The sequence below is a fragment of the Meleagris gallopavo genome, chromosome 11 (assembly GCF_000146605.3).
Source record: "Meleagris gallopavo isolate NT-WF06-2002-E0010 breed Aviagen turkey brand Nicholas breeding stock chromosome 11, Turkey_5.1, whole genome shotgun sequence".
Taxonomy (NCBI): domain Eukaryota; kingdom Metazoa; phylum Chordata; class Aves; order Galliformes; family Phasianidae; genus Meleagris; species Meleagris gallopavo.
The window spans coordinates 17,266,114-17,286,763 of NC_015021.2; the positions used below are offsets into that span (position 1 = coordinate 17,266,114).

A 20,650-nucleotide genomic window follows, 5' to 3' on the forward strand; every position below is an offset into this window, starting at 1 on the left:
TTGATACTTACTCAAGCATTTTTGCACTGTGAATGTCAGGAACACTGGCTGGCACTGTGATATTATGAGTAAATGAAACATGAAATAATTCTCACCTTAATTTGTGGTTTTGAAAAAGACCCGAAGCACAGCTCTATTAGACAGCTGAGCTTAGTGAGAGAATTACAACTTAAAAATTTTATACGTTTACTCTGCTTTTTGTAACTAAACATGTCAAGGCTAGAAGGGAGAAAAGAAATGTAACAAGAATTTTGGTGTGCAGTAAAGCTCCATTGAAACATAAATGTTATTAATAGTAGTTGTTAACCAGAACATATCTGTTTCAGTGGAGAAATAATTATTTTCAGGTAACAAAGTAAGTTAAGCAAATGACTGTAACATTAAATCATGACAAACACCAATAACGTACAGCTTTAAAATTAAATGACAGGAGGAAACAACAACATGAAATATTTGAAGTATACTTGTCTGTTCCAGAAATAACTGTATTTTGGGATCAAGATTTGGGCAGAATTGCTGGTCTTAGAAAATGAGAAAAAAATCATTTACCTTCTTTTGTTTCTCGGATGCAACCTATGCCTTTGGCTTTATGGGATTAATTTTATGTGCAGACACAACCTTATCCAAAATTTCACAAATTCACTGAAACAGTTTCACTGATTTCCAACAAATTCTTGACTTGAATTTAATTAAAGTGTAGTTGTTGAACTGTAACCAGTGATATTTGACTGCTGATGGGAAAGGTGAGTTTCTCCCTTCATCATTCCAAACTTGAGTCTCCGTGAGATTATTATCAAAGTGTGCTGTTAGAGGGATTTCTAAAATAACTGAGACAAAAGTTGACAACCTAGACTTGGCTGCATTGCTTTGAAAATTTACAATGTCAAAAAGGGTAAAGCAAGTCTGGATGACAGAAGCATTGCTGTGCTAAAAAAAAAAAAGCCCTATAGAAACCAAAGTTACAAGGAGTGCATACCTATGAGCCCTGTATGGGCTCCCATTCATGCACTCCTCCTGTGGGTATAATTATGGTATTTGACTTTTAAATCTCTGCATGTGCCAGCACGGTGATGAATGGGATAATAATAATTGACGAGTCTGATGTTACCTAGCAATGATGCAGTTTATGCTTTACCACTGTGTTTTAATGCTATGCTTCATAAAAGACGACAAGACTTGCTTTAAATCTTAATCTGTCACTAACACTATAATCTAGTCAGGTGAGCTGTATTTTTCTTCTTGCACAGATAAAATAGCATAAAAAGCGGATAATTCAGAGAAACTTAGAAGTAAAGTTCAGGGAACAATTTCACTGCATGCCACTCGCTTTTGTCCTCTATACCCGGCCTAGCTTCAAAAATACTTCTTCACTGAGGAATTTCAGGTTGTCAAAATTAGGAAGGATTTTTGTTTGAAGAGGGAAGTCGCCTTTTCCTCTCTGTGCTGAGAGGGAAGCTCATGTTGGAGACCAGCTGTGGCTTCCGTTGACATATTTGATCTCTGGGTGGGCACACTGATAGGGATGAGACGCAGGATGTGCTTCTTTATCCCTGTTCTTTACTATTTAGATGGTAAAACCTTCTGGGCAAGGGCCGCCTTCTCCTGTGTGAAAAATACCAGCAGCCAGGACTCTGTTCATGATGGTCACTTATTTCTGGTTGAGAGTGACAGGGTACTGAATGGATAGGATAAATGATTGCTGCCCTGAAACGCTGATTGCCTTTGAGTAGAGACAGCTTAGGGCCTCTTTGCAGCCTTGAATGTTGCTGCTTAAAAGCAAGCAGAGGGAAGGGAAGAATGCAGTGTGCTGAGGAAGGGATGCATGTGGTGCTCCCTGAAGAGCTCTTGCTCATCGTCCATCACAAGCAATGGGTTGAAGTTCTCTGGCCTGTTCCACACTGCTGCAGTGGTAGCAAGAAACTCAGTTTCAAGCACAGAGATATATATCCACGGCTGCAAGTCTAGTACAGGACATAAAGTCTGACCTCCTTTCCTCAAAAAGCTATTGCACTGCTTGGAAAGCCATGAACAACGGGGGAAATTACGTCTGTGCTTATCCATGCCATAGTTTCTTAAAGCTATGGGCAGTGTCTTCAGTGCCTGGTCACTGCAGAGTTTCAGCTTCTGCTATTGGCTCTTACAACTAAAGATTTAATTTCAGAGATACGTATAAAAGGTGAATTAATTTTCCCCAAATGTTAAGCCTGAAATATCTGTTTGTTTGACCTTCCAGCTCAGTCAGGACTGGCATGAACTCAACCTCCTGCTAAATGAATACTGCCTATTGATTTCAGAGAGTCTTACACCAGTTTGAATATGTTTAAAAGGCATTCCTTCAGCCTTCCAAGGGTTATAAATCAAAGAATTGTGAGGCTGTTGGGGGTGGGCTACCTGGACAAGATACTCCAAACAGGCATCCTTTGTGTGGATGTTTCTTAACAGATCATATTTTTCATGTGGTAAAGCCAGGTTAGAGGCCTCATATCCAGGGCAATCGGGGCTGTCAGATAATATTTTTTGATAATAAGTTTTCATCTTCATTTCTGCGTTTCTGTTGGAGTGGAGCTGGTAGAAACTTTTAGACAAAAAAGGAAATGTGCTTCAGTTTCCCAGTGGGAAAAATTAGGTTTTCTTTTGTGTTTTCTTTATGGGAGAAAAAAAAAAAAAAGTTTACTGACACTCTTTAGAATATAGGGTCTTTGCATGGCATTTTAGACTTTCCTGGAAGTGGCTGCATTTCAATGGCAAAAGATATATTAAGCATTCAGGATACTCTGGGTTGTAATAGTCCTCGTATATAGTTACTGGAGCTGACAGATTAGATTAAAGTGAGTAGTATTAAGGCCAGTGTGTGGTGAGAAAGTGATCCAAAAGTTGTGGAGCACAACTTCTTTTTCACTTTCTTGGAGAGAAAAAACCAAGCTGAATTCAATGACGTTTCTAACTATGATGTGATAGCAGTAGTTACTTACTTAGCCTATATAATCTTCTTGTATTTCTGATATAATTCTACCCTTTTAAATACATCCACAAAATCTACTTATTCTCTTTTTCCCTTTCAATGTGTGTTTTTGTTTTAATCTTTTCCTCAGTGATTCACTTGTAAATTAGAACAAGACAACTGTGTATTTATTTTGTGCCTTTGGTAAATCTGGAAGCCTCAAAAAGAATTAATTTTTGTGCTTCTGATGATTGTGGAATATTTTCATCTTATTTTTAATCCATCATTGTATGGTCAGTCATTCTTTACAGCTGTTACTACAACCCTTTCTCATCAATTTGTCCTGAGCACGAGGTGGCTTACTTGATTATCCCTCTTCCAGTTTAAGTTTTCTCATCCACGTAATCAAGACAAGCTGATCAGCAGATGGGAAATAGCTACCTCCATGACTTCTGCACAGACTTTTCTCTTTGACTGTTCAGTACTTGGAAAGCTGTAACTAAAGGAGTGTGAAATCCTCAAAAAAAACCCTGTCCTATCTCTAACTGATAATAGCTTTGTTTAATCTTTGTCATTTTCAGGTATTTATGTTCCCCCCTGGCAACACAGATGAGCTGGTCATGAAACACCTACCGTTGACATCCTGGAACTGTCTAGCCCTGAAAATGCCTGTAAACTCCATACCTTGACAATTTTCAGCACCGTTTTCCAGAACATTCAAGTAGATCTGTTTGACTTTTTTTCCTTTTTTGTTAATGTTTCTGGTATCTTCTAATCATTTATTCTACTTGCTGTCTCTCATACTTGAAAATAAAATGTGTGCTCATCCTTAGAATTACAAATCTCAAAGAAATGCTTAAGTTATATTTAATAAGGCATTCATTGAACAGTATGTTTTCCAAATGCTACAAGATTATTTAAAAAGCGTAATGACGTTTGTTGGCCAAGTAATCAGTACATTATGCTGTAGGAGATCTGAAAAATTTGTAGTCAATGTCATTTAGTATATGACAACCAGGAACTGTTGTTATCAAACTGATGGGATTCGTTCTGTTTGTAGGCGAGTAAAGACTGAGAGACAGGAAATGTGGCATTCGTGGTTTAGTGCATGTAATGAGCTATTGGAAATGTTTAGAGATGACACTGAACACCTTTCTAAAATGCAGTAGTAGACTGGTGAGCTCGAGAGGTGTGGATTTGTTCCAGAGTAAGACTTTTTGCAAAAGATACTGTGAACTTAAGATACTTTTATTTTGGCTGAATACAGTTGGATGCTCTAGGAAGAGTCAATGTAATAGTGAGGATCTTCTGGGAGCTGCATGTCAGCTGCCTCATTTTGGAAGAAAAACGATTTGGGAGCACGAGCAAAAGATTAGATCACCTAATTAAACAGTAAATTAGACTGATTTAAACAGTAAATCAGTAGACTTATAATGTAGAAATGTTTTGCTCCATTGTGAGTTAGTAGGATGCTGTAAGTTTTGAAAGTTGCACTCTGAACATTTACATAGAATTTGCTTAAATTTGAAATGTGGTCTGGCAGAATGAACAGGAGGATGCGGCTGGTATGGCTTTGGTATGGTATACTGTTTGGGCACAAAGAGGTGTTTTCCAACATAGTACTCAGAATCCTTATCTCTCTGTAGAAGATACTTAAGCCCATCATCTCTAAGTATATTGACTTCTAAATGAAGCCTGATTTCTAAGTGCTTGAAGGCCAGCTTTGCAAAGCAGTTCAGATTCTGATTTTAAGTTCAGGAATGTGTCACTGACCACAGTGACTATTTTCTGTGGATTTCATACTCTTTCTAAATTATTTTTGCCGTTCTCCTTAGATTTTATACTATGTAATAGACAACTTTACCATTTTGGCTAAATCTCCTTCCGGAGTAAGGCACTTATTTAGTATGAGTTGTACCCAAGAAAGATTTGGTATTTGCTCTCTGTTTCTAGAAAAGAAAAACCAGCCACGCTTAGCTTGCTTGTTTGGACATCCTTACCTTTTTAATCTGAGCATTTTAAGAGGCGCAGAGAGTAAAAGATACTTTAAAGTCCTCGTTCCTCATTATTCTGTGTTTGTCAGCTTTGGACAACATTTGCCATTAGCTTCTAAATAACCAGTCTTACTATAACTGACAGGAGAATTCCTCATTCACTGTTCACAATCAATTGATAAGCACTTCTCAATTTGCTTCCTGTTCTAATGCTTTTTGTATACTTGGATGACTTTCTCTCTCTTTTTCTGCGCCCTGCAATATTTACTACTGACCTTGAATTAGTGTGGTATTTTTATTTAAAACAACCTAATTTTCAGTTGAGAATATGTGCAGTCTTCTTTGTATTGTTGTATAACTAAGTGATACATGGCTGCTCCAGAAATGAAGCTTTCTGCCTCCGAACGATGGATATCTGTGGCACAAATACAGTCACATACTTCTAGCAACAATCACCCTGCTGCTTTGTGGGCACTGCGCTGCTGGCTTCCTTCTAGTACTTTCACAGCATCTGAGGTTTTGCATTGCTGCGGTGTTACTGTCTTTTGCATTAGGAATAGGAAATGTTACAGGAGCTAAACAGAGACAAGCCTCTGTTTCACAGAGCTTGGGATGAAGTAAAGGGCAGAAGGTAACAAGGGAATTGTGGCAGGAGGGAGAGTAGAAGTGCCGAGGACAGCGAAGGCCAAAGGCAGAACTGACAGCTTTTCAGCTGCCTTTAGTTGCTTAATTAGCAAGATGGCAATGATTTGTACCTATTATAGAAGAATACTTTCCATGATTTTCCTTATTTCTGTTAGCATAAGTTCTTTTGAAAGAGTAACCGTGATTCTCCAAAAGCAGGGCACACTGCATAATAGTGTTTATTGTAATTTCTGATTATTTTGTACAAAGTTTTTACTCGTAAAACTGCACAGCAAAAACTACAGCAAAACCAAAAATCAGTATTTTTTTATTTTTAAAAAACAAAGTAAAAAAAAAAAGTTGCATGCATTTATTGCTCTAATAGCCTGCAGGATAATTCATCTGCAGGAAAGATGTATATGGTATACCAAGCTGTGAGCAGTGGCATTCTCCATTAATTGTTAAGTGAACACAGTTTCTCAACAACTTTCTGATTAAACTTTTCTCCTCCTCCCCTTTAAGACCAATTTAATTCAAAGTATCAACAGAAACAATTTTTGTGAGGAAAATTGAGAAGTTGATATGGCAGTTGAAGTTGCATACCCTTTCCCGTTAATGCTCCAGAGTGTTCATTCAATTCATCTATTATTTATTTTGCCCCTGAGGTGTAACATGAATAACATTTCCAAGGCATTAACACTAGACTTCTCGCATATGGTGAAGTAGTATTCAAAACCAGGCCAAGTTTCACACAGCAGTTTACCATAAGAAGTTCACTATTATAATTGTGCACAGACAAAAACTGTTAAAATAGGCATGTGTTCCTCTTATGGAAGTGTTGCTCAAAGGATAAATCCATTTTTCCAGCTGTAACAGAGTTATTCTTTGACCTTGGGCTTTACCTATCCCTTCCTATATTTTCACTCTCATACTTTTCTCCTTTAATATTTTGCCTAAACATATGGCTTGTGCTTACACCCACACAGTGATCCTATTCCCTTCAGCCTTTGCTGTGACCTCTTGGCACAGTGCTAATGGGAGCAGCAAACTCATGCCTTCCCTCTCAGTGGGGAATAAGCTGCATCTGCTGTCATGTCAGCATCATGGTGAGATCAAGTCATCATCTAAGGTGTGAAGCAGCGTGCCCCCACCCCTGCTATCACCTCCAGGACTGGGTGTGTAAGACAGGCTGTAGTGGTTCCATTGGAATTAAACCTTGCACTTCTCAAAGAGAAGTCTGTCCTGCCCTCAGGGGCACAGATTGACTCTCCAGGGCCAGCACAAAGCACCAACCCTCCCTCCTTTTTCTTCCTTTTTATCCTTTCCTGGTAATTATAGGTATGGCACAATCCCTGGGCTTAATAGCACTCACAGTCATGCCAAGTATCTCCATCAGAAGCAGCAAGGTTACTCCAGATTTATGCCAGTGCTCCCAGGAGATGACTGATTTTCAATCATCTTTGAGAGCTGTCACTGCAATGCCACTGAGCTCATAAAAAGGATAAAATGTAAATATTATTGAAGCCTAACATAGCACAGACATTAGGTGTGATATTAAAGGAGTTTTTATCAGTAGCCTCTCCAAAGATTTATATCTGTTGATCAATGCCTTTGCTAAATTAAATACATAAAATCTTTACTTGAGACATAACAAAAAGTCACGAACAATATCAGTATTCAGACAGTATTAGTGACATTCAGCATGACAAACTGTGTAGGAAGCTAGTTATCATAGCCTTGTGATAGTGAAAATGGTTCTGTTCACAGCACAAAGTTATTACTTATCTTTCTTAAGGCTGAAAGGCTGCTTAAAAAAAAAATCCCTTGTATATTTTATATGTACATACGCGCTGGATGCTTTGTTTCTGCGGCTCTGGTTAGGTTACACGAGAGAGCTCCACCATTTCCCCCTCCAGGAAACAAGCAGAAACCTGAGCAACTGCAACTGTTGTGTGGTTGGTTTGTTTGCTTTGGTTTTTGTTTGTTTTGTTTCTTAACATGATGCCAAACACAAAGGAGAATTAAGTGTTTTCTAAGATAAATTTAGAATCTATCTCAAAATAAACAGTTTGTAATGAATCTAATGCATGGAAACTCACTCTGTCCAGATACTCCAGATACCTGAATGTGCGCATCTCTTCTATCTAAAACTAGCTGGGGAAAAAGGAAAGCCTGGGCATTTTGAGAGGATATATAATAGAAGCAATAGACTCATAAATGTTTTTTATTTCCTTTGGTATATTTGAAAATTAGGAAGTTTCTAAAGCATAGAAACCAATAAATATAAGTTATTTTAAGGACCTAGGTGTATCAGTCTTCCATTACAATCAACAGAATTAAAACTTCTGTATCTATATACGTCAGGACTATGGTGCTACAAGATGTGCGCCTTGCCAAACAAGTGCTGTAGATGTGCAAGGCAGGTATGTTCCTGAGATGAGACATCCCCGTGGTGCTGGGAAAAGTAAGGGATGTAATCAGCAGCATCTGGCACGTCCCTGGTAGGACCAGCACTTGATCAGGACTTGAGCTCTTCTGCAGAGCTGTGACGTGTCATCAGCTTGGGCCCAAGGTCAGATAGAGTTAAGCCTGAGCATAGCAAGCTGAGGGGCATGACTTCCATGTGGACTTGGAGGCTACCTACGTACCAAGGTTAATGCAGGAGAAGATACAATACAGCCATTATTCTAAAATGTGATTCAGGAAGCGTGACACAAAGCTGCAATGTAGAACATGCCTGGAACCAGATTCCTCCCCCAGTCCTCCAGGGTTGTTAGCGTCATGTGGCTTTTACTTCATATTTATCCAGTGTTGTTGCTCAAGGTCTGTGGAACATGCCCATTGAATAAGAAGAGAATAACAGGAGAAAGAGCACTATGTGCTCTGCCAACCTGCAGCTGTGACCTTCCTGTTTACTATATATTTTTTTTAAACATTTGTTAGAGGAATGAAGCAGCAAATCACCAACAATAACAGAAAAATCAATACCCGCCTCTGCTTCTTTTGTGAGATCTGGAACATGGCCTCAATCTGTCAGACTGAATTACAGAGACTGTGGGTGTCAGCAAGGGCTCAAACAAATAGACCTGCCACTGCTCATTGATAAAAGGCTTAGGTCTATATGAGTGTCACTGTTCCTGCTGCCTCCACCAGGCATGGAGAAACACCAACCTTTCTGCTGAAAGGCGAGTTATGGAGCACTGGCTGTATTCACTTGTAGTTTGCACATAAGATGTGAGATTGCACTAATCTGTGGAATAAAAAAGGTAAACAAACAATTTGACAAATACAAGAGACTAGGGCATTGCCTTGCTAATGAGTGTTAAATTAGATGGTTATAGTTGAATGAAAGGTGATATATCAGCACAGAAACATCATTCTAAAATATGCCATTGATCCACTAGCTAAGAATCCAGTCTTTGACAAAGGTCAATACATCAGAAAGAGGAACAATCTCTTTCCAAACTCATCATTTTCCAAGGCAACAGTAAAGGCTGCATCAGTATGAAGAGGAAAGCTGCTTCATGATTCCAGATGGTAATTAGTTTATATCCTGGAGCATCAAGATTAACATCCTTTATCACTTTTAATTTTGCTAGCGGACGACAGGCTACTGCAATGAGCTTTTGAGTAATAAACCCTGTCATTTTTGTACTACAAGAAGGATGTGGTGTGGAAGTCCAGCATGATCTTAGTGTTGTCCCACTGCCATTTCTGTGAAGAGACAAGGCAGGACAGCTGCTTTTGCCATCAGAGGAAGAGGATTGTCAGTTTGGGTCTAGAGAATGTAAAAGTTACCATTAGGAAATTATAGGCACAGAAACAAGTTTAGGAGAGGAGCTGAATATAACTTTATTATTATGAGAGAGGCTCAGATCACCTTTGGTTTTCTTATTTAAAGATGCTTGACACCGTGAAATAGGAAACAGCACTAAACTCTGAGTAGCAAAGACAGCACTGCTGAGTTTGCAGCAAACCATAATCCGCAGAGCAGTGCACAGCTTTGGCTCTGCGCTGTGCAAACAGCCACTCTGCTCCAGAGCAGCCTACTTGTGCCCAGGCAGACAGGAGTTCAGCACCCAGCCTGCCCACCTCCCTTGCCCAGGTTAGGGTAGGCAGTGCCAGCTTGGTGTTGTTTGTACTGTTGTTCTTGATGTATCCCTTTTCAGTAAGATTCTTCTGACTTGTCCAGATATTTCTGTTGTGAGATAGAAAGAATTGGCTTTCCTACTCCAGAAATCAACCCCAGACTTCTGAAAGTCTGCAGCTGCTTGACTCTGCAACTCACTGCCTCCTTCTTTGGTCTCTCCCTTTTCTTCATTATTTTTCTCATCTCCACTTATGTCTCAAGCATCCTATTCTATGTGCCTTTCTTTTAAGAGCATTGTTAAGCCTAATCCAGTCAGAGATAACTCAGAGCCTTGTAGAGACCAGCAACACCTGTTTCATCTTTTCTTTTAACTAAAATATTCCCTTGCTAATTTATTTCCAAATGCGTTTTGAAGATATGAATATTGCTAGATTCCTATATTTATTTAAAAAAAAAAAGAAATTTCATTCTTCCTCAACTCTGAGCAGGAAGTGGTTAATTTCACAGGCTGGTTGGATCCTATGTTCAGCAGGAAAGTCTTTCCTTTAATCCATATCAGCCTTTGCAACCTTTCTAATTTCATGAAATTTCTCCTTATTCTTGTCCTGTATTGTGGATAGAATAGGAAAATCCAAAGAGGTTTCATTGCCTTCTTTGTTATTTTGTGTGTCTTTGTCATTCTACATCTATCTATGCTTCAATGACATACTGTTAATAAGGGATCAGAAGCCTTTTGTTGAGAAGATATGGCTGATCACAAAAGGTGCATAACTAATAACGTGGTTAAGGCAGATCACACATTGGACCTAGGCTAACACCTGAGAAAGCAGTGAGGAGCATACTGCTTTTCTTCATAAAAAGAGTCAGTACTATAAAGAGAGCAAAATAAAGATGAAAAGGGAGAAAAAAATCCCCCTCTTTGAGACTGTATTCACTTCTGTACCCAATATCCCTTTTTTGTTGAGTTTCTTGATTTGATTCTCAGTATAGCAGCAGTGCTCTGTGAAAGATTATTCTTGCGGAATCTCCACTTTCAAGACTGTTATGGTAACATTTGCTCTAGCAAAGTGCAAAAATCTTGATGATCTAGACAAGTCTATGAACCCTGGTGTGGCTGAAACAGACCTAAATTTGTGACCTTCATTAGGGACCTGATTCAGTTTCCTGTGAAGTCAGCTGGAATCTATCCATGGAAGTCAGAACGACCGCTTAGAGGCTAATAGGCTTGTGTAGATTTGTACTAACTTGCTTTTTGGTAGCAACATTGGAATCATTTATACACAGACCCAAGAGAGGCTATGACAAGCAAAGGATATTTAAAGGGATGTGACAATAAAGATCATGCAGCCTGCAGCTATTTTAATTTGCACAGGAAAAAAAAAAGCACTGTATTGAAAGAAATATGAATGTGTAGTATCTAACCCAGGATCCCCAAATGGTGACCCAGCTGACACTGACGTGCAAACCAGATTACCTTGCTTTCTGAAACCCCATGTGGTATGCCTTCAGTCAGATGTTAACCTTGTCTCCTCTGGAGATAGGAGCATCTACAACAAAGATCTGGCTGTTGTTCTTAGACCCCATACAGGCTGAAATTCCTATCTGAAGTCTGCATTTTAAAAAAGTAATGTCAGAAAGCAGGCTACTATGAAGTGCTGGGGAAACTTCTGCATAACCAGCTACAGTCTGATTTGTGAAAAAAAATGAAAGAAAATGGGATTTTGGAAAGTGGGTAGTCACCAAGGCAGGTGGGCTGCTGACATCCAGTACACAAATTACTCAGTATGTTTCTGGTATACATTTTCTTGATTTGTCTTTTAGTAATCTTTCTGCAAAACAGTTTCATTTTAGTGAGCCAGTTCTCTGTTGGTTCAGTATACTTCCCAACTCTGTTTCAGAGATTGCTGCAGTGCAGATTTTAGGCAGCGGAGTTTTCTGCTAAGGTTATATGAGATGAAACTAGAGGTCTATTTCAGGCAACCAAGAACGCTTCATGGAAACAAAAGCTGTTCTACTTGATCATTCCCTGCTACTCATTTGCAGAAGTCTTATCAACCATTATAATGTCAGCAGACAGCTAGGCGTGTACACAGCCTGTCATCTCAGAGATGCACTAAGGATCAGCTTTGGAAAGGGATTATGCTGAATTTTCTTTTCATCTGTATTTATGAGTTTTTTGGCTTGGTTATGCACTGTGCCAATCTTGTGTTTGCCCAGAGGGAATATGAACCACAGCCGCCTTCTTGCCAGCTATTTCCTGAATACCTGTGGTAACAATTTCCAAGGGGGTGTGCAACTTATTTTTTCATCTAAATGAAAAAGTATTGCAGCAGCGCTCACAGCAAACAGTAGGGAATTGAAAGAGAGTGAAGTTGCTGCAAATTGAAGAACAAGGACAAAATGACTTACCCTTGCTTGGAAAATAAGCCACAACACACAGATAACCTTTCAAAATGAAACACACAAATATGCAAATGCCAGTGTGGCTGCATGCCTTTTGGAATTGTTTTGTGAGCACAGTTTCCACTGGCAAAGACAATTCACGTGGCATGAACCACAATCAGTCAATCGACTTTAGAGGTGTGAGTAGTTCTGCGGGGCTGGCAAGGCATACTTATTCAGTAGGCATGCATCCATTGCTGTTTCCTACACAGCATCCATGTAGCATCTCAGTAGCTCAAGAATAGTAAACAAAATTCATATTCACCTCATACAGCACTGAATAATTCACAATCTGAAGTATTTGTCCTGCACATCAGGTAGTGGTAAACACAGTGGTAAACATAAGCAGAAGGATCCTTTGCAGGAAAGCCAGCCATGTGTCAAGGATGTGTGAGAGAGAACACCAAGAAGGATTACCTTGCATCGCAAAAATGATCTAAAAAGAGTTGCTCCTGTCACTCACCCACGCAGGCTTTTGAAGTCAAGTGACTGTTTAGTGCTGTGGTTGATGGCTCCAAGAATAAATCTGAGGCACAGAGCTTGGGAGAGCTGTGGTTTTACTTGTGTTTCTGCTTGATTTTAAAGAGGTCACCTCGTCTGTTTTCTTTTCCACCTTCTGTAGTTCAAATAGGAAACCTTTGTATATTTAATACTGACTTAGGGCTCATCTGTACAGTGTTGTGTCTCCTCAGAAGGCTGGCGTAGAGCCTTTAGGCAAACCCTTCCATTTTGGGCTTGCCTGGCAAGCAAAGGTTTGCCACTGAGAGCCAGAGCTGGGCCCAGCTCAGGAGCTGAGCTGCCTGCTGCAGGCAACTGGGGGGGATGCTGGTGGGAAGGCTCGGAGGGTGTCTGTGGAGAAGGGAGTGTGGCCATGGGAAGGACTCGCACTGTGTTGACGTGAGCTGGATGATTCTATCTCCGTAGCTGCCTACTGTGTGCAGCTGTAGGGAAGCCTGTGTCACCTGTGTTCGGCCGATTTGAGAGCAGTGGGCTCTTGTCTCATTGCATTTCCAGTTGTATGGAAATAGATTACCTGCAATATCAACCCAGTGCTGGAAACATGTAGTTCATGGAGCTACAGCAGCATATGTTCTCATCGGTCCTGACAAAAATGAACACGAGTGTGAGAATGGAGTTTTTGCTGGCAGATGATCACTGTGACTTTTAATGGGTTTCTGCCCTACCTTGAGCTGCCTGTAGATATAGTGCTTTTAGTGGCTCTGTACTGGAAATTGGGCTCCTGCAGAATGATCACATGCAGCAATGTTCTTTTCCCTTTCATTCTAGTGACTATTTTAAAAGCAGCAAATGGCTTTTCTCTTGGTGCAGCTTAACGAAATCACAGTCACCCAGCAACCAGACACTTAGCAGGTGAAGCCCTGGTCACAACAGAAGTGAAGCAAGAAAACCTTCGGGCAAGCACCAAAGTTTTCAATGCATCTGGTGAGGGTTCTGCAGCCCAACACACAGGGTTTGGGGCTAACTGTGCCCTTCTGCTTGCTGCAGTGTTTGTCAGACAGCAGGTAGCTGGACTGAATGTAAGCAAATAATGCACGAAAACCTCAGGAAGATGTTTTAGCAATTAGTTTGTTCTCTCTGTGAGAAGACTTTTTCAGAGGCTTGGTGCAGCTGTGAGCGGTTTGAGGTGGTGGAGGGAGACAACCACTTCCTTAAGCTGACTCAGACCTCCCCACCCAGCATGTGAAAGCCAGGTTTGTTCTTTAATATCCTTTGGAAAAAGCTTTTCTTTCTTTTCTTTCTTTTGCTTCTTTTGTTTCTTTTCTTTTCTTTCTTTTCTTTCTTTTCTTTCTTTTCTTTCTTTTCTTTTTCTTTCTGTCTTTCTTTCTTTTTCCTTCCCCAGAGGCTTCATGGGCACAACTGTCTTTTGCAGTTGCTTTAACAAGATGAGTCAAATTTAGAGGATGGGTTCCCACAAACTGATTACATGGGTAAAACAGAGCTCTTCAGGAGGGCGTCTCCTGAAATGGCTGCCAGAGGTATGGTGGCGCAGAAACCCAGAGCCACCCCTGTAGTGACAGTGTTATGCTGGGAAGGAACCGCAAAACTCATCTCGGGATGCGTGGCCTGCACCATGCCTAGCAGAATGTGCCTCCAGCATGCTACCGGAGCTTGGGTGCGTTGGTCTTAGCTGTTTAGGCTGTGAAATGTAAATGATGAGAAGATTGCTGATGTGCAGGATTGACAAACAAAAGCAGAGCGTGTCAGCTGCTCTAAGAGGAGCTTGTGGTGGGGCTGTGCCCCTGAGAACAGGCCCAGCTCATGTGCAGCATGGACTCTCCTTTGGTGAATTCTCAAGTTCTGCAAATAAAAACAGATGTTGGCTAGACACGGGATATTTTGCATGAATAATGTTTAATTTTTTCTCCTCTGTTTTGCAAGAAGAATATGTTTTTTTGTGCCAATTCTGGTAGTGTTTGGTTGAAGCGTTGGGGAGATCATGAAGAGCTGAGGACTTCCTACCCAGGTGATCTCACATTTGTGGTGCTTGCTTCAGTCTGGTCTCATTTAGAGAACTGAAGGACATGTTTCTCATCTGGTTTTTATGCTGAACCAAGACTTCCAGATGGTGCTGATTTTCTTCCTGAGTGCTATCCCTGCTGTAATGGCTGGGCAGCCTCACAGCTCTTCCTATTGCCATGGGAGAGGTCTTCTAGGAGTTCAAAGCACACGAGGAACACACAATATGAAAAAGGCTTTTGTAGTACAGACTCACTCTACAATAGTTCTGTGCTCAACAACAGGTTGTGGTTTGAAGAAATATTGCTTCTGTCAGCCTTGCATAATGGAAACAGTAATCAGCATCCATTAGGTCAGAATGTATTGTCAATCCACAGTGAAGCAGAAAGGACTACATCTCAGAAAACCTTTTCATTAAGCAAAGAAAATTGATACCAGTGCTTGGCTCAGCCTAACACTTTGTTCATGGAGTTGAGTGCGGATAATGGCTGTGTTTATTTTCATTTGTTTCTCTGTGCACAGTTATTTTGATTAGGAAATGTCCACCTTTCATTCTAGATGAACAATTCTAAGAACTTTCTCCCATCATTTATCATCTTAAGTACACAATCAGTGCTTGTGTAAAAAACAAAGTTAGACATGAAGTCAGGACAAAATATTTTGGATAACATGATTTTTCAACATTTTAGTTGAAAATTAGTTCTTTCTTTTTGTCTGCGTAGTTAACTATAGTCTCTTTTTTTTCTTTGTGGATTGTCTCAGAATAGTACAGATGATGCTGGTGAGTAATAATGTGCTTACGAGCAGATCATCACATATGCGTATTAGCAACGTAGTTATACAGGCTACATGGGGTCCTGTAGCTGCGTTGCCAGTGTATGGAGGGACTGAGGGTTGAAGGGAGTAGGATGGTGTTTTGACAGAAGGGATAACAAAAATTCTTTGTAGCAACATTCTGTGAGGGTAACAGAATAATTAATGCTCAGTCTGACTCGTTAAATAAAAATAATTTCTGTACTCTGCCTTGCAAATACCACTATCACGTTACCATGATGAACTGATGATGATGAAAAAGAGTTGATGGATGAGTGGTCTCTTGCATGCTGTTATCAAATGTAGTAACTGCAGAATGAATTGCTGCTAGGCACTCCTATTGCTACAGGATTTTCTCTCTCTACAGTCATCCTGTTACCATTGAGCTGCTCTTAGCGGAGAGGAGGATGCGACCCAAGCATTCACACTCCTATATTGCTGCAGAAGTTGCTGTGCAATGGATCAGGCTTGAATTAATGTACATAAATATGGGGACTGAGTATGAATGTGAATGATTTGTATAGGAAGGATTTTTACTGATATCAGTTATAACATGATATATACTTAATCCCAAATTAAGTGTTTCTGTAGATGGAGAATGTCTCCCCAAACTTTTACGTGAACAAACTGTTGGAAATCCTGATTTTTGGCTTCTTTCTCTTGCACTGCAGTTCCCCGTTGTTTGTTACTCTACCTACTTGTCTGTCTCTGGATACAAATGGCTCTTTTCACCACAGTAACTGAACATCATGAATAAAATGAGATTGTAAATTCCTTTAAGGGACATCTAGCCCACACGTGAGTACTATATAAATAATGATCCATCTAGAAGGAAGGTGCTATACAAATAAGAGGCTGTTATGGTTACTTCCATAGTATGTAAACCTGATACTGGGTGCAACTGCCACAAAGCGTTTAACAGGTCCCTTATTGCAGAGCTTAGAACAATTCCTTCCCAGACTAGCTTTCTTCTGTCCTTGTGTGTTTATCTCCTGGACTTTTAACCACAGTTGTACATTAAGATGTCAGCTTTACAGTTGTTTGTCACACAGAAGTGTTAAGCTCAGTCATAGATTTGCAGCTAAGGAGAAAGAAAAAAAGTGCATCTAGCATTATTAGGCAAGCTTCATAATGCCAGCACCTATCTGTGCTATCTGTGCAGCATTTTCTTTGATTCTGTATACTTATCACAGATCTGGGTTGCTGAGGAAGGATTTTTCTGGTAGAGATTTTCATCCTTATCTGACATATGTATTTTGGGGAAAAGAGGAATGTTATTTCCTTTTCTTTTTTTTTTTCTTTTTCTTTTCTTTTTCTTTCTTCTTTTTCCCCATACAAAGCATAAATCTGACTGTGATGCAGCAGTTTTGAGTAGGGAGCTTTACAATGGATTTGGCCCTGGGCTGTGGTGCAGGAAATTAAGGTCAATGAGGTCTTGTGTGAAGGAAAGGGTTGCAGTAACCCAAAGCAAGAGGCACGGTGCAACAGAGCTGTGGTAGCTGCACATCTCTGATAGGCTAACAGCATCATGAGACAAAGTTTTCCTATAAATTTGAGACTGCTATCTCAAGAGAACCAATCCAGAATGAGTACAGCATCTTGCTTTGGCTTTAAGTTCTTTTAAAGTTTAAGTTGTTTGGCTTTTTGATGTTAAAAAAAAACAACAGACAACAACAGCTAAAAATAAACAAACTAACAAAAAAACAAAAAAAACTTGCAGGTTTCATTGATGTTGATTCTCAACTAATATTCTCAGAACAATTTCTCCATTAATTTTCTAAAATTTGTCTTTCTGGAAATGTTTCTTTTGTCATTTTGGTTTAAATGCAAGATAGACTAATGACCTTATTAATTTTTTTTGTCAGTTTCCCCCATTTCAATATTTTAATTGTGGTTTTATCTGAAAATGATAATCCCAAAGCCTATTTCAATTATCATTTTAGAAAATCTGAAAGCAGTGTATAGAATTGCAGCTCTTATGGCCAATATTTTAGCTCAGAAATTCTACTGGAGACCAAGCGGGTTTTTCTAAGGCTGACTCAAAAACAAAACAAACCAACGAAACAGAGGAATGGGAAAGAAGATGTAAATACATAGCAAATGTGATATTTGCTGATCACCTCAGTCTTGAAGAATGCAACTTTCCTGTTGTGTTTTGGCAGTTATATCATCTGGCACGTTTTCCACTGCCTGCAGGGATAACAAATACCAACAAGTCCATACCTGGAGGCCTGAACCTTGCTTTAACTATTTAATGTTGCACAATGATTAGACCGTGTCTCCAGGCCCATTTACTCCATCAGATTAATATATCAGGCAAGAACACATACTATAGAAAGAAGTATATCCTGACAGATATAATCAAACAGCATTTAAATCAAGGGAGACGACCGTGACATTAATCTACCCTGGTATAACAGCCCATTTAAATGAGTAGGAGGAGGGAGGTGGTACAAGTGAGGATAGATGGTGTGTTTAAGTAGAGAAATGAAATCTGTAGAATGACTTCAGCGGAGGTAGTTTTGATTGAAGTCAAGCAGTAAAACGAACAAGTGAGAGAGATAAATTTCTTTAAGCTGGAGACGCTTCAGGAAAAAGAATGCGTGCATATCGGGGGTCTGCAACTTGCCAGACCCATGCAGATCAATGGTCTTGATGCAGATAATATAAGCCAAATTGTTCTATGCTGTTAATTTCCTTGTGGAGGTCTAGAAGTTGTTTTCTTCCTTTTACAGAACAAACCACTTGATGTGAGTTTGAGTTAGTAGATTAAGCCAATCAGATCATAAATAAAAGGATTTTTTCAGCCCAGTGTAAAATGGGAGTTGTGAAGCAGAAGAAATAAGGTAAGACAAGCTCATAGATGAGAGAAAATTACTGAAGGCATATGCTGAAGGTGATACTGGAAACTAGTGGTGTCACTAATTAACTGGAGCAGCAGTGCAAATGAATGCAATCAGGAAATCCAGATATGCAGCAGCATCAGTACCTGGCTTTGTGCAATCTGGTATATTTAGCTCATGAAAGGGAATTTCTGGGATATCAAACAAAATCATGGCTTGCTGTTAGTGCTCTGAAGGCACTACTGGAGGCTGAGGGAGCACATGGGCTATTTCTGAGATCAGCTTGGCATGGAATTGATGCAAAACACTCACTTGCAGGTGTATCTCTGGGCACAGTGCCTCAGCTTGGGTTTCTGCAATGTCTCATTTAGATCTTCTTACTTTTAGTGCGAAAGTGGTTTTGTCTCACTGGACGACTTAAGTAGGAGAATAACCTGTAAACAAGAGAGAACAAATTAAGTGTGCTTTTGTCCTTTCCCCATGGCTAATGCCCACCAGCTTCCCTGAAATTATGCTAGGTTTTTACATCTGACATACAGCTATACTTACTCAAGAGCCTTGAAGAGGTCTGACCTCCTCTTGATTCCAGGCAAATCATGTTATTAAGAAACAAACATGTCTTGAAATGTGAATAGTCTTCAAAGTTGCATAGAAAGCTTGGAGAGCTCTGTTCTAACAAAATGCCATTATCAGCTACTACAGATTATGCAAAAGGAGATTAGGATTGGAAGGGACGTGCTATGCTGTTCTGGAATGGCTAATTAGATGATTCACATCTAAAGGGATACAGAGGAAACTAGACCAAGGAGGTAAGGTATGCATGCATATTGCGTAAGTCTCTCCAGGAAGAACACTAAAACTAGACTGTACTTGTTAGACAGAAATACTAGGAGTTTTTGTCAAAATAATAATAAATAATCCTGAGAGGACATCGTTTTTATAAAAACTTTTCAAATTCAGAAATGTGCCATGAAGATATACCTCCATACATCTGTTACACCTCAAAAATAATTCCTAAGATCAGACAAAAATTAACAGAGGAGAGGCGTTTTTAGGAAAGCATTTTATAAACACAGATTTTTTAAATTTTTTGTTTGTTTATTTGAGTTTTATTTTTTTTTCTTTAAAGGGTGTTGTTTACCACCACTTCCTTTGACCCACAAAGAAGCTGGGGGTATGGAGTGCACAGAGCTAAGGGCAAAGCGTTAACGAGCAGCAGATGAACCACATGTCTAGTCACTGTCATCCCGCCCCATTCAACAGGATTGCTTAAAGCTGGACTCATCTGGGCCTTTTCTTCCTATACTGCTCTTTTGTTTCTCTTTTCTCTATTTTAGGACAAGGGGACTGTATTAAGAAAAAAACATATCTCAGTAGGTCTACTCTCTTTATTAGGATTTTCTTTCTGTGAGGTTTTCACTTAGATTCACACTACACTTTTTCCTAATACAATGACTATTTTGTCATGCTGAATAAGTTTTCCTACTCTTCATCTTCCATTTGGGAATGTGGGCTAAAAGAACAAAAGATATGATAAAAGACAGGCATAGCGCTTTCATTAAGAGGACAGGGAGCTTTTGAAGTACACTCCTGAAGTCAGCAAACAAAAACTAGGCAGCAAAAAGACCTGCCTGTTACAAATGTGCTGCAGAGATGAGACTAAGCCCAAATGAAATATTATGCTTTTTAGTCACTGGTCCTGCTTGAGAGTGATGAAAGGGATCTGATGACTTTCTCCTTAGTCAGAGCTTTCATTGCCCTTGAGGAAGGGATACATTGGTTATATAAATGACAATTAATTGAAGTACCCCAGAGCCTGGGAAACTCCAGAGCAGAGAAACACAAGCCTTTGTAGGTGGCATGCAGAAACTATCAATCAGGAAAAGTGTAACTTTTTTTTTCTTCTAAGCTGAAATTGTTCCTGCTAATATATTTATTTCTGAAATCCTACATCCACCCCCTGAGGCTCAAAAATAATGTGCAATATCATTACAAAACCAAACTCTCACATTTGAAATGCACAGAACATAATGAGGAAACCCTCATCAAACTAGAGCAACCACTCTTGCTATTTTGCCTGAAACTGTCTCTACATCCCAGATGAGAACTCGTCCCCACGCACATCTTCTAAAGATGTAAGACCTACTTTAGAGAATGACATTTCCTCATATGGAGGGCAGAGCTATGAGAAGCCCTCGGGATATTGGAGTGACTTCAGATTCCTCTCTCTACCGAGTTTATTCAGCTGTGCTCTATCTACAGTCTATACGATTAATTAATGTGTGATAGATTAGTAACTCCCTAATAGGAAATCAAGCTTTAGCCGCAGGCAGTAGCAGAAGTGCATGGGGTCTTACTCTGACATTACTTGTGCTGATAAAACCTGAGAGCAAAGCTGCTGATTCTAGCAGGCTGACAAAGTCAA

The 20,650-nt window shown here is 39.7% G+C and overlaps 1 protein-coding gene across 4 annotated transcripts in view; it reads left to right on the forward strand.

The window, feature by feature from the left end:
• TBL1XR1 (TBL1X receptor 1) overlaps positions 1–20,650 on the forward strand; it is a 309,082-nt gene that overhangs the window by 39,462 nt on the left and 248,970 nt on the right. For 3 of the 4 annotated variants that reach the window (XM_019619130.2, XM_019619129.2, XM_019619131.2), the window contains exon 3: positions 3,523–3,662. The exons of the other annotated variant lie outside the window; for it this stretch is intronic. The gene's annotated coding sequence lies outside the window, so the exon portion shown is untranslated. The remainder of the gene's footprint in view (positions 1–3,522; positions 3,663–20,650) is intronic. 4 annotated transcript variants of the gene reach the window in all.